The sequence below is a fragment of the Muscardinus avellanarius genome (genome assembly GCF_963383645.1).
Source record: "Muscardinus avellanarius genome assembly, chromosome: 12".
NCBI classification, from domain to species: domain Eukaryota; kingdom Metazoa; phylum Chordata; class Mammalia; order Rodentia; family Gliridae; genus Muscardinus; species Muscardinus avellanarius.
In genome coordinates, this window is record NC_137798.1 from 64311470 (window position 1) to 64324960 (window position 13491).

The window sequence follows — 13491 nt, forward strand, 5'->3', positions numbered from 1 at the left end:
CAGAAAAACAAAAACTTTATAGACACGGTCTCTGTTCTCAGTGTGGGAAAGGGAGTGAGCAGCCCTGGAGATTGTAGACAGCCATTTCCATGACACGAAAGGGTCAGACTTAGAAGGAAGTTAATGGCACATAAAGCAGTGCTCAAGAGTAGAAAAAAATTAAGAACTCGGTGGTGTCATAAAACTATTGAATCTAACCATCCCTGAAGGCCACATTCTCATTGAGCTTTCCTATTATATAACCTTCTGTTATTCAAGCCAGCCCGAGTTGTCCTAATTATCAGTAACCAAGTCCATTGCTTTGGACTCACTGACCTTTAATCTTTGGATTGTCTCTAAAGTTAATTCTAGTCATTTTTCTCTCCCCAGTTTCCATCCATCCTGTAAGTCCTGAAGCCATTTGTATGTTGACAGTCAAAATTTTATCTCTAGTAACATACTATAGAAAGGATCCCTGAAAAAAAAATTATCTCTAGATTTTTCCTTCCTTCTAAAGGTTAGAAGAGATACTCAGTCTCTTCCCCTAAATGACTCAGAGGTAACTCAAACTCAGTACATCTAAAATTTAGGTCATTTTCTACTGCTCCTACCAATACTCCACGTACTCACATATAGCCTGTTTCTCCTACAGGATTCCCTGGGATAATAAATGCACCAATCCTGAAACTTAGAAATCATTTGTGTCTCTTCCTTCTACCCTCCCCACACCCACATTCAATCAATTATCAAATCTTGTCACTTCTGCCTTGTAACTCTTACCCACCTATTTATTTCCATCTCTACCTTAATCCAGTCCTCCAACATTTTTGCCCTAAATATAAAATAGAAAAACAGCTAAAAGAAAATTTCAAATGTTCTTACCCACCTATTTATTTCCATCTCTACCTTAATCCAGTCCTCCAACATTTTTGCCCTAAATATAAAATAGAAAGACAGCTAAAAGAAAATTTCAAATGTTCTTACCACAAAAAATGATAAATATTTTTAGATAGATATGATCGTTACTCCAATTTGATCATTTCACAATATATCTGTATTTGGGGGTACATATTGGGAGTGCATATGCACATTAAAAAATAAGAGTGCTTGAATAGTTTGGTAGCTTCATTTGAAATCAGATGCTGTAGTATACAGTCTATGGCAAAGAAAATGTTTAAAATATAATATGCTTTACGTCATAATTATAGAAGTTAAGTGAACTAATGTAACCCAATCATTTAATAACTGGTGTTAAAGATCTTCTCCCATCCTGTAGGCTCTCTCTTTAGGCTCTTGATCATTTCCTTTCCTTTGCTGCACAGAAGTTTTATTAACTTGATGTCATTCTATTTATTGGTTCTTTGTTTTGTTTCCTGGGCTTTGGGGGTCTTATTGAGGAGTCTCTACCAATGCCTTTATGTTGGAAAGTTGGTCCTACATTTTCTTCTAGCAATTGCCAAGTTTATGATCTAATCTTAAGGTCCAGATCCATCTTGAGCTGGCTTTTATACAGGGTGAGATATAGGAACCTCATTTCATATTTTGACAAATGGGTATCCAATTTTCCTAGCACCATTTATTGAAAAGGCTGTCTTTGCTCTAGCATATGTTTTTGACTCATTGTCAAAAATCAACTGGCTATAAGTGTATTTGTCTCTGTATCTTCTATTCTATTCCATTGGTCTATGTGTGTTTTTTTTTTGTGCCAATACCACATATTTTTGCTACCATAGCTCTATAGCATAATGTGTGTGTGTGTGTGTGTGTGTGTGTGTGTGTGTGTGTGTGTGTGTGTGTGGTACTGGAGATAGAACCCAGGGGCTTTCTACCCCCAGGCTACACTCTCAGACCTATTTTATATTTTATTTGGAAATAAGGTCTCACTAAGTTTTTAAGAGCCTCACTAAGTATCTGAGGCTGGCTTTGAACCTGTGCAATCCTCCAGTCTCAGCCTCCCAAGGGCTGGGATTACAAGCGTGCGCCACCACGCCCGGCTTATAGCTTAATTTGAAATCAGGTATTGTGACGTCTCTAGCATGGTTCTTATTGCTCAGAATCTCTTTGGCTATTCTGTAAATCACTTTAGGCCATTTTGACAATATTTATTCTACCTATGCAAGAATAAGGGAGGCTTTTCCATCTTCTAAGGTCTTCTTAAATTTCTTTCTTCAGTGTTCTATAATTTTCATTGTAAAGATCTTTTTCTTCCTTGGTTAGATTTATTCTTAAGGATTTTATTTGTTGGTTTTGTTTTGGTATTTTGTGTTTTGTTGTTTTGTTTGCGGGCTATTTTCTGGCTTTCTTTTTCAGTGGAGTTACGATTAGTGTATAGAAAGCTTTTGATTTTTGTAAGTTGATTTTGTATCTGAATATTTTGCTAAATTTGTTTATCAGCTCTAGAAGTCTTCTGGTCTAGCTACTCCTCTGATAGATGACTAATATCTAGAGTATATAAAGAACTCAAAAAACTGAGCACTGAAAAAAACAAACAACCCAATGAAAACATCGGCAATTAAACTGAAAAGACACTTTTCAAAAGAAGGAAAAATGAAAAAAAATTCAAAAGAAGAAAAAATGAAAATCTTCCAACATCATTAGCAATCAGAGAAATATAAATCAAAACTACACTGAAATTCCATCTAACTCCATTTAGAATGGCAATCACCAAGAATAAATAAATGGCATATGCTGACAAAGACATGAGGAAATAGGAACTCACACACTGTTGGTGGGATTACAAATTAGTATAATCACTATGGAGATCAGTGTGGAGGTTCCTCAACATACGAGAAATAGAATCACTCTATGACCCTGCTTGGCACTTTCCCAAAATAATTAAAGTTACAATACTAACAGTGAAACATGTATACCTATATTTATAGTAGTACAATCTATAATAGCAGAGTTATGGAACCAACCCAGGTGTTTGTCAACAGACAAATGGATAACAAAAATGTGGTATATACACACAATGGAAATTTACTCAGCCATAAAGAATTAAATTATGCCATTTGCAGGAAAATAAATGGAACTATAGAATACTATGCTAAGTGAGATCAGGCAGCCTCAGAAAGTCAAGGGTTATATGCCTTCTCTCATATGTGGAAGATGGAGATAAAATAGAAAAACATAAGGAGCTTTAAATAATGTGGAGAGAGACCAAGAGAACAGTGGGAAGAGATTGGGGGAGGGGTTGGGAAGGGAAAAAGAGGGTTGAAGAAGGAAAATAATACCATGGCAACGTGCGAAGGTATTACTACCAATATCACTAACATGCTTGGGGAAGGAGGAGGGGAGGGAAGGGTGGGATGCAGAAGGAAATGGACCAAAACCATGCGCATGTATGTTTGTATCTCACTGGACCTCACTATGATGTGTAATTGCAATGCATCAATAAAAAGTATACTTTTAAAAATAAGAAAAAATAAAATAAAGACTAGCATTATTTGGTTAAGAACCTAAGAAATCCTTCAAGACTGGTAATGGGGTTTGCTCCTTACCTACCTACAACAGAATTCAGGAAGCACAAAATGAGTCACACATTTGGCAAAAAGCTATGAGATAAATCAAGTTTGGGGTGAGGAATTTAGAAATACCATCCATGGAAAATCTGAGAAGAGCAAGACCTGCCAGTAAGAAAGCTCAGCTCTCTAAAGCTGCGCGCCATCCCTGGGATGGCCTCCATTTCAAACCCCTACCATTTTCAATGTCAAGTGAGCATAGCGCAGTTGCTTTCAGAATTGTCAGCAAACAGAGTCAAAGAGGTATTATATTTATAAGCCAAGGGAAACATGGGCAAAGTCTATTTTAAACCTTTAATATTACCAGATATTTCACACATCAAAATATCCAGATGGCAATCCAGTAAGAAAGATCTAAGTTTTGTATACATGGAAGATATCCAACTTAATGCTGGGCAACGCTTAGACTTGGGCTCTGAAAACTTTGGTTTTTATCCCAGCTCTGAAAAGTTTTCTACTTCTAATGAAAATAATGCCCATTGCACAGGGTTGATTTGGGGATTACTTGTGTGATAACGTGAACACTTTGTAAGCCACAGTGTACTGTGCAGAATGTCCTTCTCCAACTTTCTAACCTGTTTCTATAGCAAATTCCTCCTATCGCCTCTAGGTTTTTGTTCTATAAAGAATTCTCAACACACACACACACACACACACACACACACACACACACACACACACACTCACAGAAGAGGTCATGTTAAGATAAGAGCAGAGATTGGAGTGATGTATCTACAAACCGGGGAATACCAAAAATTTCTGGCAATCACCAGAAGTTAGGAGAGAAGTATGAGACAGATTTTCCCCTAGAACCTCCAGAAAGAACCAACCCTCCTGATATCTTGATTACAGACTTCCAGCCTCCAAAATTATGAGAGAATAAACTCCTGTTCTTTTAAGCCACTGTTTGCAGTCATTTGTTAAGGCATTTCTAGAAAAGTATACAGCCTTTCATCTGAACGCTGAATATTCAAATTCTTTAACACTTAGCAACTCCTTTCCTAGGAATATGCCCAAATAAACTTTTGCACATAATGCTTCAATCATAAAATGGTTCATGCTGCTCATAAAAATGATATAACTTGGTCCAACATTGACTGTATATTGTGATATAGTCACAACGTGCAATATTTATTTATTTATTTATTTATTTATTTATTTATTTATTTATTTACAGGTCTGGGGATGGAACCCAGGGGCATTTGACCTCCAAGCCACACCCCCTGCTCTATTTTTATTCTTTATTTTGAAACAGGGTCTCACTAACTTGTGGAGGGCCTCACTAAGTAGCTAAGGCTGTCTGCGAACTGTGATCCTCTGGTTTCAGCCTCCCGAATGCTGGGATTATAAACATGTGCCACCACACCCAGCTACAAAGTGCAATATTTATATAGCAATGAAAATGCATGAAAAGTAGCTACATGCAAGGACCTGGATAAATCTTAAATGTTTAAGGGTAAGTGAAAAATTAAGTCCTCAGCCATGCCGCCACAAACCCATAATTCCAACTACTCAGGAGGCTGAGGCCAGAGGATTGCAATTTCAAGACCAGCCTGGGAAACTAAGTGGGATCCTGTCTCAAAATAAAAGTGAAGCCAGGCATGGTGGCACATGCTTGTAATCCCTACACTTGGGAGGCTGAGACAGGAGGATTGCACAGGTTTGAAGCCAGCCTCAGCTACTTAGTGAGGCGCTCAGCAACTTAGTGAGACCCTGTTTTCAAATAAAATATAAAATAAGTCTAGGAGTATAGGCCAGAGGTAGAAAAGCCCCTGGGTTCCACCTTCTGTGCCACAAAAATAAACAAATAAATAAATAGAAGTGAAAGGGATAAAGGCATGATTGTGTACACCTGTATTCCCAGTACTTAAGAAGCTGAGACAAGAGGATCACAGATTGGAGACCAGCCTCAGTACTTTAGCAAGACCCTCAGCAACCTAGCAAGACCCTGTTTCAAAAAATATATATAAATTTTTAAAAGGCTGAGAAAGTATCTCAAAGATAAAATGTCCCTGGATTCAATCCTCAATACCCCTCGTCACATGCAAATATGTGTGTATACATAGATATATACATAAATACATATATATGTATATATGTACACATATATAATCAATATAATAATAAATATTATATGTATATAATAAAAGGGGGGCTGGGGATGCAGCTCAGCTGTAAATAATCCCTAAGCTCAATTCCCAGTACTGCCAGAAAACGATAAGTTCCAAAAAGATATAATCTATATAATTCTATTCTTATAGAACTCAAATACTAGTAAAATTGAGCAAAATATTAAACATACATATGTCTATGACAAGCAGTTTCTTACAAAACTAAACATGTGTTTAACATATGATTCTACAAGCATACACTTAGGTATTTATCTCAGGGAAATTGCAACTTGTGTTCACATGAAACTTGGACATGAATGTTTACAGCAGCTTTATTTGCAATAGTCAAAAACCAGAAACAAATAGAAAACCTCAAACAAGTGAAAACTGTGAAACATACATGGAATACAACTAATCAATAATAATTAGGCTATTGACAAGTATAACAACTTGGATAGATCTCAGAAGAATTACTACTGCATTAAAAAGTCAGTCTCAAAAGGTTATATATTGTATAATCCCATAAATATAGCATTCTTGAAATGATAAAACGATAAAGGTAAGCTACATACAAGAGACTATAAACATTGCTGAAAAAAATCAAAGACATAAATAATTAGAAATAATACAAGTGTGAATGGGAAACCTTAATATAAATATGTCAATATTACTCAACTTCTGTCAAAATCCCAATGACATTCTTAGAATAAAAGTGACTCTTAAAATTCCTATGTAATTTCAATGGATGTTTAATAGCTAAAACAATCTTGAAAAAAATAACAAAGCGAAAGGCCTTACAATTCTCAAATTCAAAATTTGTATTGGCTGTACTGTTTTCCCCATTTGAGTCATGGGTGGACCTTTGGATTTGTTTTTCTTATATGATCCCAAATGATCTGGTATTCCTATGTAATTTCAGTAGATGCTTTAATAGCTAAAACAATCTTGAAAAAAATAACAAAGTGAAAGGCCTTACAATTCTCGAATTCAAAATCTGTATTGTAATAAAAACAGTATGATACTGGCAAAAAGACACATAGACAAATTAAACAGAATAAAGAGCCTAAAATAAATGCATACATATGCAACCAAATGAGCTTTGACAAAAATATACAATAGAGAAAAAATATTCAATAAGTAGAGCTGGGAAAACTAAATACCCACATGCACTAAAATAAAATAATCAGGTTGCCTGCCTTACACCACTTATAAAAATCTGTCATTGAAACCAGAGATACCCATAGTGTGAGCCTTAAATTCCAAAAGATATTATAGGATCTTCATAGTTACCAAGAAGTCAGTAGCTTAGGCTTACTTCAGACCTTGGTCAGGAAATGAATTGATCACAGACATAATATGACAAAATCAAGAAGCTAATTTTCTTGATAAGCCAGGTGCAGTAGTACATGCTTGTAATCCCAGTACCTGGGAAGCTAAGGCAGGAATATTGCAGGTTTGAGGCCAGTCTCAGCAACTTGGTGAGACCCTCAACAATTTAGCGAGAACTCTGTTTCAAAACAAAAAAATAAGGCTGGGCTTGGTAGCACATCCTTGTAATCCCAGCACTTGGGAGGTTGAAACAAGAGGATCATGACTTCAAAACCAGCCTCAGTGACTTAGCAAGACTCTCAGCAATCTAGTGAGACTGTTTCAAAACAGAAATAAATAAATAAAAGGACTGGGGATTTTGTTTGGAGGTAGAAAGCCTCCTGGTTTCAGTCCCCAGCACTGTAAATGAATAAGTAATTAATAAATAAATAAATAAATAAGCAAGCTCCTGGGGTCAATTCCATGCCCTCTCCATTTTTTTTTCTTAATATATAATCTTTGTTTTTCCTGGCAGTACTGAGGACTAAATGCAAGGACAATCTACCACTGAGCTGCATCTCCAGCCTTTTATATTTTTTAAAATTCAAAACAGGATATCACTAAGTTGCCTAAAAAGCAGATGTTGGCCTCAAGACCTTTGAGACTCCTGCCTCAGCCTCCCAAGTTGCTGGAATTGCAGGTATGCAACACTGTCTTGGTCAACATTCTCACTGCTATATCCAAAATGACTGACCACACAACTTAGAGGAAGGGAGGTTTATTTGTTCAGTTTCTTGAGACTCTGGGTTCAGTTGATGTGAGACCAGGGTTTTTAGATCTCAGGGCATGATGGCAGGAAGCAAAGAGGAAGAGAGAGAGCAAGGCTCTGTTCTCACATCACGGAGGCTGGAAGCAAGAGAGCACAAGCCAGCAAGAGGATTCAAAGACACAAGCACAGTCCCTAAGGCCACACCCCCAGGGACCCACTTTCTCCAGCCACACCCACCAGCCTAGGTTACCACCTAGTAAATCCATTGCAATGAGATTACAATCCCCATGACTTCACTACATCAACCCCCGAACTCTTCAGGGGACATTCTACATCTGATCATAATAACCACTGTGTTCAGCTTGCATAGATTATTTGTTTTGTGATATTTATATAGTTGAGAATTATTTCAAATAGGGAAATAACTTAAAATGGCATTAAATTATTTCCTTCATAAGGTAATTTAAGAAAGAGGCCATCTATTTGTCAAAAAGGAATATGCTGTTCACAGAGAATACCAGATCATTTCGGATCATATAAAAAACAAAACAAAACAAATCCAAAGGTCTACCATGACTCAAATGGGAAAAACAGTAAAACCAATACAGATGTTATGTCTTCCATGAGCCAGGCACAGTAGTGCATGCCTGTAATCCCAGTACTGAGACAGGAGGATTGTTAAGTTTCAAGGACAGCCTCAGCAACTGAGCAGGACCCTCAGCAACTTAGTAAGACCCTGTTTCAAATTTTTAAAAATTAAATTTAAGAGGGCTAGGTGTGTAGATAGGTGTGTAACTTGGAGATAGAATACCCTTGGGTTCAATCTTTAGTACCTACCCCCCTCCAGAAAAAAAAAAAAAAAAACACCTCTTCTATGAAGCTTGTTTTTTCTCTCCCCCCTGAGACTGAATAAATCCTCTGTATCTAGTTCTACATCTCATTAAAATATGTGTTACTGTACAAATCTCTTTCTGCTGCAGTTATTTATTTGTATGAATTGTTAGCTACTTAGGAACAGAGACACTTTGCACCTTTTATATTGTCTGTGTCTGCTGCTCAAGTTTGACCACATAGCTGCCTGGTGAACTAGTTACAGTGCAGCAGACTAAAGGACTCCCTGTCTTCCAAGAGAATGTTATTGGCACAAGCATACTTTAAAGTAAAGCATATGCATGGCTTTTATTGACTGGAACTCTGAGATGTAAGTGGGAACAGTGTCCAAAACAAAGCCAAGCTCCCTGACAGGACTTTAAATCAAGCAGTCTCTGTTTTTGAGAGTCTATTCCAACCTCTTGCTGCCTCAGTCTGCTAACCCTTTGTGATTGCTTAATGCTCTCCAGCTGTTTTCACTTTCAAGATTTTAGCTTTTTTCTTTCACTGACCAAAATGTACTGAACAGCTTAAAAGGAAGCAGCATTTTGAGTGAAACTGTTTCTTATGCTTGCCTCCTCGTTTTACACCCTTACCACTCTTTATCCCAAACATAACCCAGCCTCTCTCACACAGTCTACCCATTAGCTAGCTCCCTGAGACTCCCTCACCTTAGATTCCACTGGAACCCCAACTTCCTTTCTATGATCCAGCCCAGCACAACCACCCATCCCAAGGCGTGTTGGCTATGTAGATTTTACCATTGCCATCCCTGAGCGTCTCTAGAGCTGCCAAACATCAGGCAATCCTAGAACTTGAATTTTCTATGAAAATACAACTGAAGAAGCATAGTCCATCAATCTTTTCATGGAAATGCCAGCAAAGGAATTAGCCTGAGGATGACTTTGTTTAAATCCCAATTCTCCAATAGAAAGCATTCTTTTTCCATGATAGAATTACTATCCTGATAAAACCACATTCTCTTTGCACAGTTCTGTCCAGCATGTTTAGCCAAGTGTCAATGCCCAGAGGTATGAACTGAGGCTCCACACCCAGCTTGGAATTTGCTCTGTAATCTTAATCAAGGCACCTGCTTCTGTTGTCATTGTGGATCTCACCAGACAAGCATTTAGCTAAAAAATAAACAATTTTTAAAATGTACTGAACCTGTGCTAACAGTATTTTTATGCAGTGTCTAGAACTGTGAATGTGGCTGAGATTTTTACCTGATTTGAGATCTAAAGAGTTGGTTTGCCACAATTTCATAGACACTGACAGACTACTATCATGACATCAAAAGTATCAGGACATCAACATATTTGCATCAGTTCTCCTTGCTCCCGAGTAGAACTGTGTGACACAGTTGCATTTTACCACAGGAACTATAAGTTTTGGGGGAACTGAATGTTTTATAATGAGCAATAAACAGGACTGCCTTTGCTCCAAAAGTAGACATTTTCTTCATTTTCCAAGGCTGTCTGCTACATGAACAACCTTTAAAATATGGTCCAGACCAAATGGTAACCAATATCTTGATCATAAGACATGAAGAAATGAGAAAGACCCAGGAAGAATGTTTTCCCAGAATCTGGCAACCTTTATATAAAGGAAGTATATCACATTTATCTATCAATTTATTGGGAAAACTATTTATAGAATCTGTACCTAATTAAGATTTTTTTGGAATCCAAATTTAATGCAAATGATAGCATGCTTTCCCTATAAGAATCTCTCTTTATAAACTTCCCAAACACCAAGAAATAGGATTTCACGATGAGTTTTTAATTTTTTTTTTTAATTTGGAAATAGGGTCATGCTGATACAAGCCTCACTGAGCTGCTGAAGCTGGCCTCAAACCTGTGAAGCTTCTGTCTCAGCCTCCCAAGTACTGGAATTATAGGCATACTTTACCCTGCTCAATTCATGATGAGCTTTTAGAATCTGCCACTTTTTGAAGCTCCAATACAGACCAGATACTGTGCTGAGTCTGTGCTTGACCTATATTATTTTATCTTCAAAAAACACTGTAACATAGATATTTTACAGATGTTAGAAACTGACGCTAAATAAGTGATCAACATCTCAGTTCTTCTGAGTCATGCTTTTTCTACTAAACTAAATGGCTGGCTTAGTAACCAACAGTTGTCACATGGAAATTGAAGTAGCCTGAGGCCTAAGTCGTCCCCATTGACAATTATGGTCCAGTAAGTACTGCCTGGACATCCGTCTTCCTCCTTGCCTAGACCAGTGTATCAATTTAGTGGGTGCTAAGTATATGAAGATGCAGGTTCCTGAGCCTCCATCTGGGAGACTCTGATTTGGTTGTTTTTTGTTTGGTCCCAATAGTCTCTATTTTAAACAAACTCTTCAAAATATTCTGTACCAGCGGTCCTTAAAACTCATCTGAGAAATGCTGGGACCCCAAGCTATATAAAAATGATATAAGAGGTTGGTCACCACTCTAGAATGAATGACAGTCCTACAGACATCAAAAGTTGGTAAATTTGAACAGATATGGTAGAAACTAAGAAGGAAAAAAAATTAAATAAAATAATTAAGAAAATAAAATTAAGGAAAATAATGAAGGAAAATAATTAAAACAATAAAAAACAATAATTAAAACAATAAAATAATTAAAACAATAAAATAATTAAAACAATAAAAAACAATAATTAAAACAATAAAAATAATTAAAAAAATAAAAATAAAAAACAAAAAAATAAAAGGAAAATAATTAAAACAATAAAAATAAAAAAATAAAAATAAAACAATAAAAATACATTATCAATTAAATGTAGAATTTGGCTATGAAAAATACAGGAGAAGGTAATAAACAAAATAAAATAGAGAAGTGACTTGATTGGCTATTTTATTACTTAAAGCAAGAATTCTAGATTCAGTGGGGAGTAGTGACATATGCCTATAGTTCTAGTACTTCAGAGGCTGAGACAAGAGGATCAAAGGTACATGGTCAGCCTCAACAACTTAGTGAGGCCCTCAGCAATTAGACCCTGCTTCAAAATATAAAATTAAAAAGTTGGACTGGGGATGTATCTCAGAGGTAGAATGTCCCTGAGTTCAACTCCCAGTAAAACACACACACACACACACACACACACACACACACACACACACACACACGATTGATTTCCTGTCCTATTTTCACAAGGAAAATTTACTTTTAACTTCCCCCAAATTTTAGAAGAAATAGTGAAGACTTCCAAGCAGTGAAATATACAACCTGAGCCTCAGCAAAATGAGGATATTAACACTGAATTTGTAGAGTTGTTATAAAAATTCAAATTAGCTGGGCATGGTGGTGCATGTCACTACCCAGTACTTAAGAGGCTGAGGCAGAAAGATCGTGGGTTTGAGGGCAGCCTCAGCAACTTAGCAAGACCCTATTTCAAAATTAAAAATAAAACCTGCATGATGGCCCTTGTGTGTAATCCCAATACTTGAGAGGCTGGGATGAGAAGATTGCAGGTTCACAGTCAGTCTTAGCAACTTAGTAAGGCTTTCCTTACTAAGTCCTCTTTTGAAATAAAAGGTAATATTGGGCTGAGGGTATATCTCAGAGGTAGAATGACCCTGGATTCTATCCTCAGCAGAACAAAAATAAATAAAGATTAAAAAATAGAACTGGGGTATAGTTTGGAGGTAGACTGAGCCTGGGTTCAAGTCTAGCAACACACACACACACACACACATTTCAAATTAATTATTAAGTTCCTAATGTGGTATCTAGCACATTGCAGTCACTCATTAAATGTAATGCTATCGTGTGCTTTTTGTGTGTTTCCCACCAAAATAGAAAAACGAGAATGCAATATATGTGTGAGAGTCCGTATTAATGTATGTATGTGTGTGTGTGTGTATATATATATATATAACACATTATCCCATTTATTATTTTACAACTGCTGATTCAATCCTCTGTCAAGTTCAGCACCAAGGCTGCTGGTGAATGGTTCTTGTCCTGTTTCCAAATCTTGATTGGAATTTGAAGCCAGAGCAAGATACTGAGGGTTCTCCTGACCGGAGCAAAGTACTCTAAAAAAAAATTTCAACTGGGTGTGGTGGATGTGGTGTGTGAGGTGTGGGATTATGCCTGTACTCCCAGTATTTGGGAGGCTGAGACAAAAGGGTTGCAGGTTCAACCCCACCCTGGGAAAATTAAGGAGGACCTCTGCAACTTACTGAGACTGTTTAAAAATAAAATAATTACTTAGGGCTGGAGGTATAGCTCAGAGGTTGCACACCCCTGGGTTTAATCCCCAGCTCCACAGAGGAGGAGGGGGAGGAGAAGGAGAGGTTCCACTAGAAAGTCGAACTTTGCTTATTGTGGATACAATGTTCTCATGTACTAAAATCTGATGTATTCTTCAAGTCTGTCTCTAATAGATTTGAATACAAGTCACTGATATTTTACTTAGTGATTCCACATATGTTTTGTAAATAGGAGATCTAATTCTACAGAAATGTTGTATTTTATTTTGCATGAAGGATAGAGTTAGGAAATAAGAACAGTAAAGATTGCAATGTATTTCAAATTGGTATGTAAAAACAATTGCCTGTTTCCTGTCTGAGAGCTGCAATATATAATCCGTATATATGCCTTTTCTTTGTCACTTTATAAATCCTGTTTTCAGTAGAGTGAGCCAACAAAACCAATTCCTGTCATGCCCTCTACTGGATATTTCAGGTTAAACACCAGTAACCAAAGTAAGCAAAAGCACACAATGTTTCAAGCCTTCTTTTAAGATTTCTTTAAACCAAAATTCAACTCCATTAGTTCACTGCTGTCAAAATTCCTCCTTTACCTAAAATGCACATTTCAGATTCAGCACTTCCTGACATATAGGGATAATTGGCTGAGGGGAAAGATGCCATCTGTGTCACTGCAACTTTTGAGGCATTTCAAAGGCCAGCC